Source organism: Leptonotus elevatus, chromosome 5 (genome assembly GCF_054856555.1).
Source record: "Leptonotus elevatus isolate MCC_2025b chromosome 5, RoL_Lele_1.0, whole genome shotgun sequence".
Lineage (NCBI taxonomy): Eukaryota > Metazoa > Chordata > Actinopteri > Syngnathiformes > Syngnathidae > Leptonotus > Leptonotus elevatus.
In genome coordinates this window covers 9496122-9516947 of record NC_141243.1, presented here as the reverse complement: position 1 = coordinate 9516947, position 20826 = coordinate 9496122, and the positions used below count along the sequence as shown (strand labels likewise).

At 42.5% G+C, this 20826-nt stretch overlaps 1 protein-coding gene across 4 annotated transcripts in view; it reads right to left on the bottom strand.

The window, feature by feature from the left end:
- Nucleotides 1-20826, bottom strand: part of sema6a (sema domain, transmembrane domain (TM), and cytoplasmic domain, (semaphorin) 6A) — a 134523-nt gene that overhangs the window by 102415 nt on the left and 11282 nt on the right. Inside the window, exon 1 of one of the 4 annotated variants that reach the window (XM_086075106.1) lies at nt 4762-4784. The exons of the other annotated variants lie outside the window; for them this stretch is intronic. The gene's annotated coding sequence lies outside the window, so the exon portion shown is untranslated. Of the gene's footprint in view, nt 1-4761; nt 4785-20826 lie in introns of those variants that run through there. 4 annotated transcript variants of the gene reach the window in all.

Sequence of the window (20826 nt, the reverse complement as noted above, 5' to 3'; positions counted from 1 at the left end):
GCATGTATAGCTGAACAACAACAAGGAGCTAATCCGAGCAATGTTCCTCAGAGGCTTTGAGCACCGCGGAGGGAAAGAGGCGATTTAAAGCGGCAATCATTTCCCCTCCGGGAGCAGATTAACTAACTTTAAAAAAGCTCCTGCAGGTCCACTTAAAAAAACTCCACGTTTGTTGACTCTGCCTTCTTGACCAAATATCTCATTGCGCCCATCTCTTGTCGCCATCCCTTCCTGCTCCCTTGTGTGATCCCTCTTGTCTTTACTTGTAATCAAGTCGGAGCTCAACGAAGATGGAGACCCAACAGTCAGAACCCCCGCATGCGTGGAGCAAAGCCAAGGTCTTAATGAAACACTGGGAATGCAGAGTGGACTGCTGATTAAAAGTTACTATTCTGCTGCTGCGATTGAATGGGCGTCTTGGGGTCGTACGGGTGGGAGGGACGGAGGTTAGTGTTGCTATGTCGAGGGGGCAGGGAGGGGACAAAAAAAAACAACGGGAAAGGGGGCATAAGGATATGTCCACATCGACACTTTTAGATTTAAATAATGTGGATGCGTCTTAACTGAAAGCTGCATTTGAAGCCCCGATGATGTCATTCTCCGTGAAGGGTGTACAAAGTCAAGGCATTTTTTTTTTTTAATGGCTTGATGCCCTTTTTGGCCGTTTTGGGGTCTCCTGAAAAGTCATGATTTCGGAGGTACGAGGATTGCACCTCAAGCCATCTATATGATTCGAGGATTTCTGTTGCGCAATACAACTACCATTACACAACCAAAGGACCTGGAAAGTTAAACAGTAAATGTGAACTTACTGCATTTAAAAACTATAAAACTCAAGCCGCCCATTGAAGCATTTTATTGTATATAGATGCTCCTAACCATGAAGGACAGCATCGGTAAGAATCAAACAAAACCACTATTTGCCTTTTCTATCAAAAACTTTACAATTATGTAAACTGTGCAAAAATAATTTGAAAGAGAGTCACGCTTTCCCTCCGCCGCGTCACACGCGGCAAAGTCGGCCTCCTGCGTCGCCTGCATAAAACATGAGCGCTCTGTATGGATTGTCGAGGGGGAAACACTGCGTGCGGCGTTCACAATAGGAAGCGAGAGAAACCGTTTGTGTACATGCATAATGTGTATTCCTAATGGATGATTACATAAGTCCTGCGGGGTTCGTCGGATTTATTTTTCCCCTTCAACAAGACTTTCTTAAGTGTGAGCTAAAAAGCTCACTTGTTCACGCACTCCATGAAAAAAAAAGTTGCGCGGGGACACACGCGGGGCTTTTGTGTCGGTTTTTGCTTGCTTTCGGGGCAGACAATTCGGTCATAATTTTAGCCCATTGTGACCAGACTTAAGGCGGCCATTTATACCACTGAGAGAGAGCCTCCAGTGTGTGCAAGCGTGACCTCAGCATGCATGCACACGGAAGGAGGAAGCCAGAATACCCGGAGAAATCCAACAACAGCTAACGACGAGATTCAAACACACCTCAAAACGGAGCTTCTTCTTCTTCTTAGAAAATGTGGTATCTTTATCAAGAATATCTTGGTAACTTTAACTCAGCAGCGTTTTTTTTACCCCTTGTTGGATGCATATCTTAACCAAAACCTCTGGATCCAATAACCTAGCATTGGCTCTGTTCCTTTTCACCCAATTTGGTTTTATTTTAGCCCAGCGGTTTTGAGAGTCGAAACAAAGACGAAAGACTGTTGGAAATGAATGATTAGCTTTTCAGGTAAGTTGTAAATATTGCTTCTGCTTCTGTAGGTGCGTTTCCATTACCCTCGGTTTTGCGGAAAAGGCAAGTTGCGCAAAAGCAAGTTGGTAATGGAAACACATGATTTTCGGAAATACTCCAAATATCGCCAAAAAGTTTTTACGCGCTCTTGGGGTGGTTTTTGAGACATGTCAAAATAGAAGTATTTTGCAAAAGTGCAATGGAAACACTTTTTGCGCATTCCCTGTCGTCATGAGACCCCCGCCCAGTCGCAAAGAAAAGGAAGTAGGAAGTACGGGGCCGCTCTCTTTCGTGTCGGAGCCGCCTGCCGAAGGGATAGCAAGTCTTTTTAAGCACGAAGCGATTCATCTAGAGAGCCAATAGGCCGCCGTTCAATGCACATTCCATATCGTTACATAAGAAATGGCTGTTGCAAGCAAACGAGCGGCATACGGCGCACGTCGCCGTTAAAATCCATCCGTAAGACGGGACATTACGAGAATTGCGCCACAGAAGTGAAACGCTCGTCAATGGAAACACCGACAAGTCGAAATTGTACTTTGAGCATATCTGTATACAACAAGAATGTCATTCCAGTGATGACCTCCACCAAGACTGCATCCTAGATCATGAAGATGACTCAATCAAAAATCGGTGTGCAGAACGCTGCGATGGATTGCCCTGTTACCAATTCCAATGAATTATAGATAAACGAGCATCCAGAGAGATCTCTTGTTGCCTTCCCAAGTGTGGTGCGCTAAGAAGCCGAGGAAAGTGTCTTTGGACGTGAAACTGTATCCCTCTCGAGAGGGGGGGTTCGGTGGGTTGGGACTTCAGCCATTTTGATCCATTTGCATCTTAACAACCTTTCTGTATAATTGAAAAAGTGGTCGTCTTGATCTGCGATATGGTAATTGCTTTCCTTTTCTGCCAAAGACTCTCTTGGTCTTAGGGGGAGCATCTGTCTTTGAGGTGGAAAAAAAAAACCTGCACGTGTCACCCCTCTGTCTTTGAGCTCTACATTCGTCTGAGTATTTTCACAAGTGGTTGATGTCAACTGATTACAAGATCCAGTAAAGTTGACTAATCTTCAAACAGAAGTGGACGGAAGGAGGGAGCGGCAGAGGGGGGGATGGCGGTGGGATGGGGGCGGAAGGATGAAGGATAGGGGCAGACTTTTCATGTGGTTTCATCCCATTCTAAATAGCTTCCAGAAGCAAGCACACTGCAAAGCCTCTGCACTTAAAATCAAAAGCGTTTCATGACATGCTACTGGTTTAGTCGTGTTGGGAACATAAGACGTATAGAGTCAAAGGTGATCCTTTGTTCTGAAATTCCAGACTAGGAGGTAAATTGAGTAAAGGCATTGCGGCAAGTCGAGCACAATCCCATACTTAGGTTTTTGTATAGGAAACACGTGAACCACAAAATCATGCTTTAGGTTCATTGAAGACTCAAAATTGTCCATAGTTTGGAATGTGAGTGATTGAGGAATAATGGTAAGCACTTGTGCCCCACTGTCAGGAGATCCAGATCCAAATCTCCATGTTCTTTAACCAAAGACTCGAAACTGTTCAGTTGTGGGGTGCATCTGTCCTGGTACCTTAATGATGACAAGAACCGTAGAATATAAATGCGTGGACTGAACATGATTCTTTATCACAATCTATTATTATGACAATCCCGTATAGATACAACCACGGTATGCCTCCTCAACATTTTGCTCAAATGCCAAACATTTCAAGAACTGAGGGTCCATTGTACTGGTTGTGAATAAAAAAACAAACCTCACAGTTGCGCAAAAGACTCCATGGACGTTTTAGCAACACAATATTTCATGCCGCATTGTTTTACCAGCTACAAAGCCACAGAGATTAAAACCACTTCTTTTCGACGCCGCCTGAGATTTCCACAAAGTCTTTACTGTCCGACATGAAGGGGGAGTTTGATCTGTGCAAATAGACCCAAAAACATGACAGGTGACACGCTATCAGCACCATCTTTCATCTATATCTGAGGACGCCAATGCGGCGCAGCATCAGAACAAATAACTCAACTCAAGAGGACAGATGACAGATGACTACGCTCATCTCTCGCAATGTAAACAGCCGAGCGCGTCTGCCGTCTGTTTGTAGAGACGCAAACCGTCCCGATCGCGCTTCCTCTAATTCTAATGGGATGATTAACACAGAAGGAGCAACAGTTTAACATCGGGTCAAAAGAACGGCGCTTCTCGGAAAACATCTGTCACGGGCAAATCGGCCCTCATTGTGCACACGCTTGACCCGCCACGCCACGCCGTCATCAGCGGCGCAATCGCTTGATGAGCCCAAGCCATTTGCCAATTACGCCGTTGACTTCAAGTGCCGGGGCTGGCCACCAATCAAATGGAAAGCGAGAAAACAGACGAGCGGAGGCGAGAACGTGTTATATGCTCCACGGCACAGCTGAGTTATCTTTATGCCTTCAGGATAAGTTATTAATACGACTTTCATTTGCCACTTTTAAAGGAATAAAAACGCAGAATCTGTATTGAATATTGTCGAGGGTGAAGAGGCTAAAAGGCTAATAAAAACCGCTCGTGGGGGTGGTAATTGTGAAATGTCCGTAAAACAAAACTGGGCTTCATTAGGGCCTGGGCACAAGGTTGTTTATTGTTACACTGAATTCTGTGTTCCATTGACTGTAATGTTATGAGCGATCAAAAGCCCTGTTCCAAGATGGCCGTCCTGTGCTCCGCAACGGTGCTTCTCTCCTGCACATGTTTTATTGAAGACTAATAGAAAAATAGGACACCTGACTCCTAACACTATAGTACTTAAGTCCCAAAAAACTAATAACTTTACAGTATATAACACGTAAAGAAACTTGAGTAGTCAAATTAACATTCATGTCTAAGGGTGTGGCATCATCATTTTGAGACGCATAAGCAGCAAGAGGAAGAAGAGAGATTGACGTTTTCAGGATAAAGAATTGTTCTTATTCCATATATACAGTATTAGTGATTGTTTGTTGAATGATTGTTCACTGATATGTACCTTGAGATTGACATGTGACCAGTCCAGGGTGTACACCACCTCTTGCCCAAAGTCAACCGAGAAAGGCTCCAACTCAAAATAGAGGAGTGCTCTGTATCAAATATAAAACACATACATGATTTATGTTTTGGTCTGCATCAAAGGCCACATTGCTTTGGGTTTTTATAAAGTTAAGTAAAAAACCCAAAGTTCTGTCCATTTCCATCTCTTTCTTTATGTCTCCTCTATATATTTCTGTCTGTTAGCGTTATTCCCCCTTGCTCTTTCTCGACCAAGCCAACAGCTTCATTGTCTTTAAGTCGGGGGTGAGCAATGTCAGCCCACAGGGTGCCCCAGTGCGGTCCCAGGCGAGAAGGCAAAGGGAGCGCCACATAGCACCCATATTTCAATGTTTCAAGCAGGCTGTCCGATCAAGAGAAGCCTCACACATGGCTGACTATGTGGGTCAGCCTTGGATCATTTGCAGAGGAGGAGGCCAGCGACTGGCACCAGATTCACCCTCGCGCCCAGAATACCCCCCCCAATGTGTGAATGAGTGAATGTGTCGTCTTCGCCTGGAAGCTGAAGGCCAGACCCCCCTCTGGGTCATCCCAGCCAACTCTTCTATGGGAAATCTGTCTTCTGCTGCCTTCCTCTGAGGCCCCCCAACCACCACCCTCCATCCTCTACCCGACTGCACCCAGATGCCTTTGTGAGCTCCGGGGACAAAACAGGGGGCGCTTTAGGGGCCACCAATTAGTCCTCCCCCATGGGGTGACATGGCCGATGAATAGAAGGACCCACAAACCGTCCACGCATATAATCTCAGCTGTCTCTTTAGAGGCGGCACTGTCACAAGCACACAGATTCAACCTTGTTTTCGCAAGGGTCCGATTCCTGATTTAAAGGCGCGGCTCGGTGGTGCGAAAAAAAAAAAAAAAAGAGAATCCGGATGCCGACGAGCCACTTTGTCACGCTGGAATTTGTTCCTTTCTATGTGGATGCATCCCGGAAGATATACAAGAATGACTTTCGGACAAGGTGATTTTTTTTTACCCCATCAATCAACGAGTGACAGGAACCACAATAGAGAGTGGGAATCCATTACCTAAACAAACAAAGACATAGCAAGACAGTCTGCAGCAGGAAACTCAAGCACAGGGAGCGACTGTGTAAACTAAAGTGGTGATTGAGAAGACCCAGGGGGGACACCTATAGCATGTACGACCGCGGGGGCAAACATGTCACAGATGTTGAAGTTTTCGGAATCCGTCTGAAGATCATTACAATGCAAACAGTTACGCCACTTAAACATCAATAAATTCTCGGCCTGGAAATAAGATTCACACAGTGGACACAACATTAGGTACACCTGAACAGTCCATTTAGAGTGTCAAGATAATAATAGTTTTGATTGGCACGTCAATCAAGGTACTCAGTCAATGTACTTGTTCTTGTAATACTAGAGTTGAGTTGGAATGGAACCATATTGAGGCACTTAAAAATAGGTACCCCACCTATAAGGCTGTATTGCACTGCAAATCTACAACAAATGCCCGATTCCAATGTGGTGCAATATCCAATTTTATATATCAATTCTTGAAAAAGTTTCCTCCATTTTGGAGCCGGCCGATCACAAGGCTAGCATACACAAACAACCACAGACATTTTAGAGCACTGGTGTCCAAACTAGGGCCCGAGGGTCCTTTTGCGCCCCACCATCTATTTTACAGCAGCCCACGGTGTATACTAAAAATGACATTTGACACGGCCCGCTGGCTAGTTTAAAAAAAAAAAAGGTGGAGGTGGGCAGCGTATGAAGTTAGGATGTCGATAAAAAAGGTTTCTTGTACTTTCTGCTCTGTGTTTTAAAAATGGTCAGTTTACCACTGTGTTCTCTTGTTTTGGTTCTGAATGTGAAAATGGGATTTGATTTCTGTTCAGTGCAGAGGTGGTTCAAGTCTAGCGGGATCCAGGGCCAAGGCCACCCCAAAATCTTGAATATCATAAACTTTTTTGCCATATCACCTTTAACAGAAAGCTGTTATTTAGCAGTTTTTCAAAATATCGGGAAAATATAAACAATACTAATTGCTCGCTTATTTGATTTGAATAGATTAAAGTAAAAAAATTTAAATAAAATCAAAGCTGCCCTTGCATCCTTACGTATTTCTGTATGCAGCCGTGGAATGAAGACATTTAAACATCCTGTCGTCAATAAAACTAACATGCATGTTTTTTGGAATGTGTGAGGATGGAGACGACTTGTAAACTCCGCACAGGGTCCGAGCAGCAGATGTGCTCACCACTAGCCCGCACCGTGCTGCCCTGATGAAAAAGTAATGAAAGCAAAAATTCCAGCAAAAAAAAAATTGTAAAAGTAAAAGTACTCCAATAACTTTCTGGGGTGAAAATTCCCAAGCGTGTACTTCGAAAGCATTAAAAGAGCAGCCCAAATATTAGAAGCATCTCTCAGTATCACGCAGTGCAGTTGTAGCGCACCACCGCAAACGACAATAATAAGCATATTGCTGCATAAATCCCTCTTTCTGATGCAGCTCTTGTATTGGATCGCTCGTTGTGTGTCCCTAAATGCCACTTTATTCTTTTCTCCACATCTTTAGGGAGCTTATGAAGTTCTTCCCTGCTGCAATCTGCTCGTGTCTCTTCTCAAATGTCAGCCGCGACAACACACTGCAGCAGGTGGACGTCACTAAATCACCTCGTATATGCTTGGAAAGATTCACATTTATGGAAAATGTGAATGAGTTTACCTGCAGGACACGAATAGTAAGCTGTCTTATATAAGACCTCTTGAAACTTGCTAACATTTCAAAATTTGTTTTCTTCGCAGCGAGACAAAAAAAAAAAGCATCAAGGAGAAGAAGCGCGTAAGCTCTTTGTTGGCGGCCATCAGCCGAGAGCACAGTCAGGTTATTTTATGCTCGGCTGGAGAGTCAGGTAGCGATTTATCTTTGTTTCACTTCACATACCTGAGGAATACTCTACTATTCCCAAACAGTGTGGAGGGGGGGTAAAGGGCAAGTAATTTATGGACTACAATTCCAAGCCCCCCCCCCCCCCAAAAAAAAAGAGGTTCAGGGTGTTGTGATGAGAGGCTGATGGTGTCAAGCGTTCACACGTGAAGAGGAGATGTTAGGTGGAAGACGTACAGGGTGAGACGTAAAATAGCTTAACCTTTAAACCACATAATGGGAAGGGTTGCACTTTTTGGGGGAAGGGGGGGGGGGGGTGACTTCCACCTGGTAGAATGACTACATTGTTTTCCTCTCTCCACGTCTCTTTCCGCGGCCTTGTTGTGAAAAGTGCTACAACAGACCACACAACACTTACTTACTTGTGTGTATGTGGCTGACATTTCTTCACTTGTCACATTGTTGCTTAAAATAGAAACAAATTAGCACAGTTTAGGAATTTCAGAAATGTTCAGATTTTTCAATTACAAAATAACTGAGTGACAATTTTGGATTAGCTAAACTTGTGTTACAGTTCTCTGAGCTTGGATGGATGGATGGATGGATGGATGGATGGATGGATGGACGGATGGATGGATTTCCAGGGCCTTCAGAATCAGTAATGCTGGCCTATGTTACTTACGTGTACTATATTAGCAATGGGACTGGTTTCTTTAACCAATCTGATTTCAAATTCGCCTCACAGGACAACAACATGGTTCTTCATGGTTGTCAGCATTTTTTCCGTCTTCTGATTGGTTGGTCAGAACAGAGTTTGCTGCAGTCAAGTTTGACTAGTAAAACATGCATAATTGAATCAATGGTAACTGGAACCTTCCAGTTGCAACTGATTCAATGTCTGGGAATGAAATGATCTGGATGAATAAGAAAATTCACAATCAAAATATATATTAATTTTACCTTCCATTTCAATAGAAGCAGGTCAGTTTTGCATTGCAGCTACAAAAAAACAGTCATATCTCTGTAAACTCTAAGCTCTTGTATTGGATCTCATGTGGAGGTGGGTGAGGTACGTGACAACCATTAAACTGCAAGGAGCGCACACTGTGCATAATAAATGACGGTAAATGAGAGACGGCATGTTCATTGTCTCTCACTGTCTCACTATAAGAGTGTTGCATGCAAGTGGCTTAATGAGCGGAGACAAGTCTTCAGCTTCTCCCTGACCTAGAAAATTTCGAAAGAAAGAAAAAGTGGGCAATAAATAGCCAAACAGTAAATAAAAATAAATGAGAATGCTGATGATGTTGGACATGCGGGCTCATTAGCCACTTCAGAGGAATTCATCGCATTGTGCCGACGAGATGCTTCTGCTCCCGCTCTTTCCTCCCTCTGTGCATTTACTAGCGCTCGCTCACTCTGCTGCCGTTCTCAGGCTCAATTAAGCTACAGTAAGTAAAACAGCGGTGCACCCTGTCACATTCCATCCACTCGCGCTCAGTGAGGGAGCCCGCTAAAACAAACGGGCCTTAAAGGAGCCCACTCCAGCGGCCATTACCATATGAACAACTCACTTCCCGCATGCACAATGAGCCACCTTTGCAGAGCCTCCCTCGGCCTTCGTGGAAATATATTCACGGGCGAATAAAGAGAGGTCTGTGTGCACTTTGACGGTCCCGCTCTACCTCTGCTCCGGTCATGCTCGGATTAGCTCCCGCTGCTGCAATATTTACCTCACGGGGCGGGGGGTGAGGGGGTTTGCACACCTAAGAACACACACGCGCACAGCGGGGTGGCCGAGAGTGCAGAGGAAAAAGTGCACACGCAAGAAAGAATAAGCTCGCACGCGGTCACCGGCAGGACCAAGATGCTGACTATGTTTACATGCAGGCAATAACCCGAATATTGGCAATATTCTGATTTTTTAAAGTTCGGCCGATGTCGATACCGTACCGATACCTAGGTTGTTGTTTTTTTTCAACATGAAATCATCAGTGAAAGTCGTGCACAAGCAAGACACAAGATGCTGCATCCAAAGTCTAAAATATTAGCGTCTAATAGTGACTCTGGTTGGTAACCCGGTGGGTAGTAGGTAATGTCTGGTCAGTGCTGGATTTCACTTTCCTTTCTTTTCTTTGATCCTTCCTCGGGTCTCCTGACAACCTCACGACTCTCGCTGGATTCTGAAGTATTTGGTTTAGGGGAACGGTATGGGATTTTTAATAGGTTTTAGGTGAACTAATGAGTACACACTCAGATGCACGCACACATGCACACACACACACACACGCGCACATGCACATACAAAAAAAAAAATATATTTTTTATAATAATAAATAAATAAATAAAATATTAGCATCAGAAATAATGGTATCGGCATGTTACTCGATACTACAGTTTTTTTGCAGTATCGGGGCCTCTCCCGATACTGGTATCGGTATCGGAACAACACTACTTAAAATAACAAATTGGTTTATTTGTCGAGGAAATTGTCAACATCCAGCAGTCCACCAGTCAATTACTGGGCACAAATACTACATTTACGTGTAGTCAATAACCCTATCAAAACACGAATATGTCCTTTTGAAAATGTCCTTTTCCCATGTATTTTTGTTATATCACTATCACAATAAATATCAGATTTATGACATAAATGTCTCATAGTTTAGGCTTACGCTAACATAAAAGCAGATGGACCATGTTTTAATATGAAAGGGTTTATTTGTCAACTTCAATTAGTGGTGTTACACTCTTTTAATAAGTGTTCACTACGACACCTTTACAAAGTAAGTCATAAATCAGACTACAACAATAATGTAGACAAATTTGTGGCTTTATCGCCGCAACCTTTCATGTTTCATGGAACACGTCAACATTTGGGCTGCACTTCTTACTCACTGAACTTATTTAGACAATAAATAAATAAATAAATAAATAGTGTTATATGAATAAATAAATAGTCTTATATCTATATTAAAAAATATATAAAGCAGAGCGCATTCTACTACAGTGCGATGTTGATTGTTCAGTCCTGCTGATTAAGTTCATGAAATCCAGAAGAACAAACTTTCATAGGTCTCAAAAAGTGGTCATGGTTATTGGCTGTTAACTGTTTTAAATGGTGCATTTTTGTATCCGGTTGATGTCACATCATCGCGTCACTCAAATAATAGCACAGTACACAACTGTGGCCTTCAGGCTAGTAAGGAAGCACACTCAATAATACACACATACAGCACACATAATTTGATCATTTCCTCTACCAACCTTCAGGCCCAATAGTAGCAAACAATCACCTTATCGGCTCAAACACAGATTGGGGGGGGGGGGGGGGGGTGTTGGATATCATGTGATTTAGTGCTCATACAAGTTTTTTTGTTGTGGTCTTATCCTTAAATTTGATCAGTTGGTGTTGTTAAAAGGCTCTTTGTGAGGGCAGCCTGCAGGGTGGGCGGGCAACAACACAATCACAACACCTCGGGGTTCAACTAAACATAAAAATAAAATAAAAATCAGATACGTCCTGCAGTCCGACGAACTCATGCTTTTCATCACTTCACAATACAAGAGGCAGGCCGTTTAACCGCACAGCAAACGCGTACGGTTGAGATCTGGCTCGGAAGCATGAGTCACTGTTATCCTCTCCGCTCTCTGATGTTCAAATTGCAAACATGTTGTCTGTCACTGAGCGGAAAAGTGAAGGAAAGCAGATGAGGTTTTAGCATACATTGTTTTAATACTCCCATGCAGAAAAGTGGCATGTCACTGCTAAGCGTGTGAGTGGGCATTAGTCACTCTTTGTGATTTGTGAATGAACTTGATGGCAATTCAGATGAAATCATCAGGCTGGAAGAAAGGTTATTATACGTCACGGAAACGAAAATGAATCTGGAAATGTGGAACTGGCAATTGTGGAGTAAACATTTTTCATTCGCAATACAAAATACATTCAAACAGATTTGAAAATATGTTGAAACGTATTTACAAACACATTTAAACATATGGGCAAGAACGTTCAAACATAGCCGTAGGCTAAATGCTAAAAACTCAGCATCCCCCGCGCCCCCATTCAGAGCCAATATTAATCACTATGGTCAGAAATCATAATAGTCAACCGAAGTGTTATAGCATCCAAACATTACAAAAGAGACTCAAGTTGGCCTCCCCATGGCTACAATCGACGTCAAGTCATCTGACTCCCAGCACGTACAGTTCAGTAAATCTGATGTAACAGCGCATGACATTTAGAACCAGCCCCAAAACGCTGATAGTAGATAGCTCGCAAGAACATATACGCAAGGTAGCACATAGCATATGCACGCCTAAAAGCAATATGTGCTGTACAAAGTTGTGTGTACATAACATTAAGAGCAAAGACGTTTACTGTATATGTTACCACTTGTGTAACAATTTAATAGAATCCAATGCATGAATTTAACTTAATTTGTTCCATGATCACGCTGGTAACGTACGTGCACTGCACTTTGACACGTTATGATGTCACTCAGCGTGCATGTCAAACAATACCATTTACAATGGACGAACTAATAGAAGGTCATAATTGTTACTAAATGAATAGAAAGTACATTCAGAGAGAGGGCACATTCCTGCGTCCCAATGTGCACAGATAGGCATCTATGCACCTGTGTGACCAACCTCCTCCATGTCAACCCACAACGTATTAGCAGCAAACTCAGGGCAATAAAAGCCTCCTCAAATCTTATTACGGCTCACGTTTGTTCCCTTACAAATGACTCCAACTGTGACGCGCTCCAATACACGTCCAATGGTGAGATTGCTATCATTTTAAAAGGTAACCAAAACTACTTCACTTGTGAGGTCTTTTCCCATCCCCCCTTTTTTAGTTCTCTGTGGATACATCTCACGGTGACAGATATATCTCCTTTAAGCTCCATTTACTCGAGAGCTACAAGCCCACCTCCCCTCTGTAGTTTTACCACCATATATATATATATATATATATATATTTTTTATATATATATATATATATATATATATATATATATATCCCCCGGCGAACGCCGTGTTAACGCTTCTATTGATTAAGCTGGTCATCCATTCCTCCATGATCCTCACATGGGGAAGAGCCATTTCGAAAGGCTATAAAAAGCTGCTGAGAATCTGAGAATCGATAGCTTCCCTAACCGCAGTTCAATTTTATCTTGGTATCGTTTCATAATAATGATCCAACAGTGGAAAACAGATGACAATTTTTTATTTGGTACAATCAAATGATAATAATGCTAAACCATCTCCTTCATTTGTTCTTCAAACAGGGAAATGTATCAACAAAACGGGGTCATTTGGTACAAAACAACCCGGAAAGATGGGTCAAATTAACCCAAATTGTAGATTTGGTCCATTTCAGAGCCAACATTGTTTATTTTTTACTCTACTGTTTAAGAGTGTGGTCATGTAGTTTGTCAAATAGCCAACCGATTAATAAATCTATAACTCCCTGATAGCATAAGCGACATCTGAGCTTTATAAACGTGATAAATACACACCAGACCAGATTGCGCAGGTGTACCTAATTAAGTGGCTAGTGCATGTGATTCCACCATTTAAAATATGCCTATTGACTGGCAGAGCGTTCCAAACAACAATCAATTCATTAAGGCACCTCTCCTCGTACTCCAGCGATGCAGTAGTCACACCTCGGGCTACATTTACTCCATTAATTAGCCCCGAGTTACAGGCCAGGAGGTTATCCGACTGCCTCTTCGGTGGGCCGAGCGACAGGAGTCGCGCTTTATTATGCAAGTGGGCACAGGTAGCGAGAGCCGGCGCGAGAAGGTAATTGAGGCCATGGAGGCTTGCCTCGCGCAGGTAGGCGAGTGAAGTGGGAATGGAAATTGGCGGAAAGCCCACACTGGCCTGCCCTCGAAAGCCATCACGCCTCATCAGACTGAAATATTAACTATTGGAGTATTTAAATGGGGGAATAGTTCAGTGTGCTTTACTGAATCCATCTATTTACCACAGCAGTGTTTGCTCATCTTTATTGAGACAAGCCAATTGTTGTTGTTGTTGTTGTAGTTGTTGCGTAATGGCGTTTGTTTTGTGTGTTTTTTTTACTAATTTTTGGGGGTTTATTTTTCCCCCTTCCAATTATTTTCAATGGCCGTCAATTATGCATGGCTTTCCACTATTCAATGGCTCACAACACAAAGTGATGGCTCACAAGTTGGGGCACTTGTATGTCAAGGTACCAATGTACACTGAAATAATGAATATCTAGTCTCATTTTTACTCACAAATGTACTTTTATCAGTGTAAAATTTGGACATGATCATTTTGAAAATGAAGCTATTTTTTTCTGTTGTATGAATAGCAACAGGTGGATAAGCAGGAAATCATGTCACTGTATGTTGCTGACATAGATAGATCTAATGATACAGTTAGTAAATGAGTTCAAATTTCGTAGACACGTCACCATTTTCACATCAACCAATTCAAGCATTAGAACACCGATACTGTATGAGGCCGACGTGCTAGCATGCTATGCGCAAGACAAACGAGATGATCTTCTTTTTAAGTGTCACATCATACTGGTTAGACTCCAGTCAGCTGAGATGACATCATCGACATGTGTACCACTTCCTCATTCTTTATGCACTATCTGGGATTGCTTATTTACCAACGTCTGGCTCGACCGCACCGCACACACACTTAAGTCCTTCACCTGTTAATGTGTGAAGCAAATGACTGCTGCAGTGGCGCCAGCGCAAACACATGTCCCGGCTTATCAAGCAGCCACGTGCATATATGTTTGTTTGAAAGCAGGGGGGTGGGCAAAACATGGTCAGGGGGCCACTTACGGCCAGCTCTCTTATTTCATAAAGCCCATCCAGCTAACATTTAGTTCATTTTATTTCTCCCAAAACATCGGTAAATTCTTTATGATTCAATTACAGTATTGTGATTATTAAATTCAATTTAAAAAAAAAATCATCTACAAAATGGCCTGGCCCATGGGTTCGTTTTCAAAAATCAAATGTGGGCCTTTAGTACTAAAGTCTGCTCATCCCTGTCCTAGATAATCTGCGACAAACAAAAAGTAGGAAGTTCATCCGGGCGACTCAAATGACTTTAAATTCAAGCTCCACACTTAAATGATGACAATAGGATAAAACTGCCGCTCTGAACTTCCCGTTATCTAGGTCAGAGCTGCACCTCCAGTCTCCTCTCCTCATGCCACCCCCTTTCCTCGCTTGCATGTGCGCTGATGTAACGTACTGTAAAAGTGCGGCATGAGCTCGCTCGGGATGGTGCTTAGAGACATTCGGTTCATTTCTAAAAACAGCAACACTAATATTACTTCACGCGGGAGGTTACGTGCTCATTTGTTTCCAGCGGAGCTCGAAAACCAATTCACACATTCCAGTGGAACCAACGCCGCCACATCAAACGTTTCAACTTTGGCTACCAGTACAATCTCAGCTCAACCAGTTTGCGTGTGTCTTATCATTTCACTGAGTGCTTTTGCTCATGGTTGGACCCAGAAACCAGGAACCGGTTTCGAAATGCCACCTTGATCCAAAGGCAAAGAAACACAGTCGGTCAAACTGCGTAAATGATTAACGGACGCTGAGTCTCGATAGCCTCCGATGTTGTCATGCGTTCCTATCTGGTTACCAGGTGAGCTCACGTTACGACATCTCATGTATGGTATGTAAGATCACATGTTCGCTCACACAATCAGAGCAAAGAAAAAATTAATACGAAGATGAGATACAAAGAAGAAATGGTGTCGGTGCTTGATTTCTTAGCAAATTTAACTGAGAGTTTTAACTGCTTCAAACGATGTGAGAAAAGCGCACAAATCTTGTTAATATCTCCCAAAAAGAGAATAATCCTCCTCCGACGATGCCTAATCATGTTGCGTCACATCAAGCCTTGCCTCAGCCTCCAAACTCAATTAAAAGGTCAAAGGTTCAATCTCAGTTTGATATAACAATCAGTACATTTGAATAATATTCATATTCTCACATGAAATGAAGTTTTCAGTCAAACAGACGAGACCATGCATTGATTCTGAACGCAGATGTTATAGCCAGGCAAAACCATGCAGCAGAATTCAGAGATTTGAATCATACACAAAAGAAACAAACTCAACATTCACACACCTTCGCAGACTCACAAGCCATCGGTTTCTTTGCAAATAAACTGAAAAGGCCCCCGGTAGACGCTGATGAATGAGTCAAGCCAAGCATGCTGCGAACATTATCAAGAGCGGATGGCTGGAATGAATACATTATCATGCAAGGCACTTTTCTCTTCTGACCGCCTCGCTCGCATCGCAGCTTGTCGCTCTTTCCCGACGCCTCGCGACCGGCCCCGCGTGCGGCGCGGCTTTTGTGCGCATTAAAGAAGGGCCGCTCGGAGGTAGAAGGTTATTTATCTTGGCTTAATCATCCTCACTGTCGGAGCATCAGACCCTCACTTCCTGTCTTCTTGGCCAAATGTACAGACACTTTCTATTAGAGGCTTTGACAGGCTGGCTTCCTTCTCTCGCTTCTCTCTACTTAGATATCCTGATTGCTTCCCATCGCTGTGACCCTTATAACACCCGGCAGTCTGCTTGCACTTGATAGCTTTTATCATCATCAATGCGAGTCTGTCAGGTAACTATTATTTTTCCGGCTTTCCCTAAGATGTGATGCTTAAAAATCACACTGGATTAATCCGATTTTGCTCTCTTTGATTTCCATCAATATAATAAGGTACAATGTTATATCACAGGCCTTTGCCAAGGCATGAACCTTTGTCATCTGCTGTGAGCCAGAGGAGTCAAACAGTCACAAAGTTGTGGTTTTCATTCCAGTCCTTGAAGTCAAGTGCGGAGTTAGGACCCAAACGCAGACAAGACACGGAAGTTGGGGGAAAAGGGAGTCTTTACATGCAAAAATACAAAGTAACAACAAGAGAGCAGGGCTGGATGCAGAGAAACTTTGATTGAGAAAGCCGAATTAGACACATGGAAGCAAACTCGAACACCTGGAAGAACAACTTAAATGGAAGAGCAGCGATAGGAAACGTCAACGTGCTGGGACAAAACCTCAAAGTACTGACAAATGTGTTACTCAGCAACGCAAGGTACAGTTCTATATGAAAGAAAAACGGCATATTTGACCATAGCAACTGCATAGCAACTGACAACATAATCAAGGGACACGTACAGGACCATAACAACACATTTGGCGTAATGACCCAACCAAGTCTATTTACAAAAATTGCCACAATTCCATAGAAGACCTTCCTTGATCCATCCAGATTTAACAATAGTTAAGTTGCAAATCGACGCTGCTATATGAAAAACACTTATGTCAATTTTTGTAATTTTTTAAATATTTTTATGCTATTGGGATGAAACTGAATTCAGACATCCCAAAAACATAAACAAAAAAAAAAAATGGACTTAAAATAAAATGGTTCTGTTCCACTCCAGACCGACAGGAGGCGGTAGTTAACATTACAACATGTTTGCCAAAGGCCAAATATATGAATGATAAAACGACAGTCCATTCATTCTGAGTTTCGAGCCATCCATCCACTCCCAACAGCGCTCCTCCTCAAATGTGAGCTGGTGCAAGCTAACTTCGGGTTAAAAGTGGGATACAACGAGACTGGTCAACTGCCAGTCACAGAAAAAAACATTCTCCATTCTGAGTTGCCAATGTGATAGCTAAAATATTCCTTGATCCAACAATGTCAAAACTGAAAACATTTCAGTAGATGCTGTTCCACTTCAGTCCTTTAGGGGGCAGTAATGCCCATTTTGTGTTTGCTAAATATCAATGAATCAAAAAAGTTACTGTAAAATGAATACAAACACATCGTGATGTGGCCACACCAAAAATGGAATGGAAATACTAGTTTTGCTAATTAATAACTAATAACTAAATAACTAATAATGCTAATGCTAACGCTAAGATTCAAGACTTTCTTCTTTATTAATGGTCGGGTCTGTCTTGAGATTCAGACCTCAGCACATGGGTTTGCTGTCTAAATGTGTCCTGAAGCTCTTTATGTTTGTTTGTTTGTTTGTTTAGAGATGCTAAAAATATTTATATATATTTTAAACGACGACTATTGCTAACGGTCTCTTTAATGTAAAAAAACAAGGTAATAATAAGCAAGTGTTTTATATCCTAATCCTACTCAGAGGTAGCTAAAAAAAAAAAAAAAAAGACATTTTGTGCACTTGTCATCTTTTTTTCTTTTATGTGTCGATCACCGGGTCTCAATGAATGAAGGAGCAATGTCACACGCATCCTGCTTTAGAAAGTAAAAAGCTTCCACTGAACATAATCCAGATGACAGTTTGTTTATCTTTCTACAAAGCATATTTAAACAAACAAGACAAAAGTGTTTTAGTCGAAGAGATGCCGGATTTCCCTCACTGTCACACCAGCCACCAGGCAGATCAGGACTAAGTGCAATGTGCTCATGCATGCGTGCGTGTGTGCATGTGTGTGTGTGTGTGTGTGTGTCTGTGTGTATTTGAGATGTGAGTAAGTCTTTGTGAGGCCTCCACTCAGCAGAGTGATGATAAGTACTCCCAGCCCGGCGCTCCGCATGAGCTGATGGACAGACGGGCCGGGAACACTAGGGGCCTTGTGGTCGCGGCCAGTGTGTGTGTGTGTGTGCGAGTGTGTGGGCACTGTGGTGACGGGATTGAGGGGGAGGGGGGGGGGGGGGGGTGAATGAATGGGGAGGTGAGGGGTTGCTGGCAGCGTAAGTCACAACGTTTCCACCAGTTACGCCACCAGACCGTGCCACATGGCTGCAATTTGTTCATTAACTATGTAATAAATGTACGCGCACACACACAGAGGTAATATTGTTCCGAGTTCTGCCTGATTGGATTGTGAAATAGACGATCCTCCAGGGAATCACTTGGAGTCCGCCGGCCACTCTGACCAAGAGAGGAAGAGACAGGCCTGATTTCCTAACAAGGTTTGAGACGCAGGAACACGTGCAGTCAATAGTTTTCTGTTTGCTTTAAGCGCCACCGTGAATATATCAACCCAAGCAATATGATACGACCTCATATTATTAGTGTCTGTCTCCAAAGTATTAAAAGCATTATTATTTTTCATGCGGATACAAAAGTGTTCGGATCCGTACCCTAAATCTTGATTTGTTTTTTGTTTTTTAATCGCCCTGATGAACCTTAATGAACCTTTTATGCACTGGGGCACAAGCATGCTGGAACAAAAACAGGGCCTTCCCCCCCAAACTTTGCCAAGAGCGTTAAAATGTGTCGGACAGACAGAGGATTAAGCTTGAGGAGGTGAATAATGAATCAAACCCGTGATTGAGTCAGATAATTGATTAAGTGAAACAAATCTGTACTCATTTTTAGCTTAATAGCTAGCAGCCCATCTGGATGCAGGTCAAGTTTGTGTCATGGCTATGAGATTGGTGTGATTGTTCTACATGCTGTGTTTTGGGAAACAATATGTGTTGGTGTTGTATTTCAACAGCCCAACATTTAGTGATAGCAATAAATTGAATCCATCCAAAGGATGGGGTGTAATGAAAACTATAACATCCACTATAACATTTATTGAGATACATATCAAATCAAATCAAATCTAGTCTGAAGGAAATGCCATACTACCGTACTACCAAGTTCATTCATTTCCATGTAAATGACAACGAGAAAATCATTGGATCATAATCTCAAATTAAGTCGCACCATATAGAATCGAATCGTAATCCCACTCAATTAAATTGTTCCACTTTGAAATCGAACTGCCCTTGAACTGTATCACACCTCGTGTATTGAGATATGTATCAATTTTATTGAAGATGCACACCCTTAATATATGTATATATATATTAGGGGTGTTGGAAAAAAATCGATTTGGCAATATGTCGCGATCTTACAGTGCACAATTCTCAAATTGATTCTATATGCGGCCGAATCGATTTTTAAACATCAATTTTTGATGGAAATATTCAACAAAACGTCTTACTTAGGGTTAGGGTTCGCACTTTAAGCATGGAAGAATGTTCTATATGGAACATTAAGCCTTAATGTTTTATTTCAGTGCTGTCCAAACATGAAACAACTTGTTTGTTAAATACAGTAGCTCATTTATAAGCCTGAAGTTTCAGATAAATAAATAAATGTTCACACAAATCTTACAGTGTACATGAACATGTACTGATTAGTATTTTCTAAATTTGAGTAAAAAAAAAAGAGAAAAAAACACAATAATCAATTAGATAGATAGATTTGTATTGGGATTAATCGAATCGAATCGTGACCTATGAATCGTGATACGGATCGAATCGCCAGGTATTACGCAATTCACACCCCTAATATATATATATATATATATACATATATATATATATATATATATATATATATAAAGGATTGCAAAATAGGGCAGCACAGTGCAGTAGTGGTTAGCACGTCTGCCTCACAGAAGCGTTTCCCTGTTTGATTCTCGGCTCACACGCTTGCCGAGGTTTTCTCCAATTATTCCAGCTCCCGCTAAAAACATGCCCATAAGGTTGATTGAATACTAATTTAACCATAGGTGAGTTTGAATACTTGTTTATATGCATGTGCCCTGCATGCAACCTTAATGAGGACAAGCAGTACTTGCAAATGACTGGATGGATGTTCAGAGCATATAGTGAATCTAAAACTAAGTACAGATCATGGCAGAGCTTTTAACTCTCTACCTGGAAGTGATTAATATTCGCCCAAGGCCAATGACGAGCAATCTGTCATCATCATTAGGGCGTTAAATGAGCAGAGGGATGCCTGTTGCGAACGACCCGGCGGCTAGGATGTCATCTGACGAGGTCCCGTCCGGTTCAGGGCCGACTGCGGCGGGTTTTGCAGCACCGTGATTACGGCCGAGAGATAACGGCGGCAGAAACCCTGTCGAGGGAATTCGGAGCGCATGAATAATGAGACGAAACCTTCCTTGTGGAGTCGGCATTTGTGAGGAAGCAGTGTGGGTTATAGCCTGTGAGAGTATGACTGCCGCTGTGCCGTGAGCATACAGATCACCTTACACGTTGGCTTTCCTCCGCTTTGATGACTGAATCCTACGCACACGCGCACACGCGCACACTCATGAATGCATGCATGCCTGTG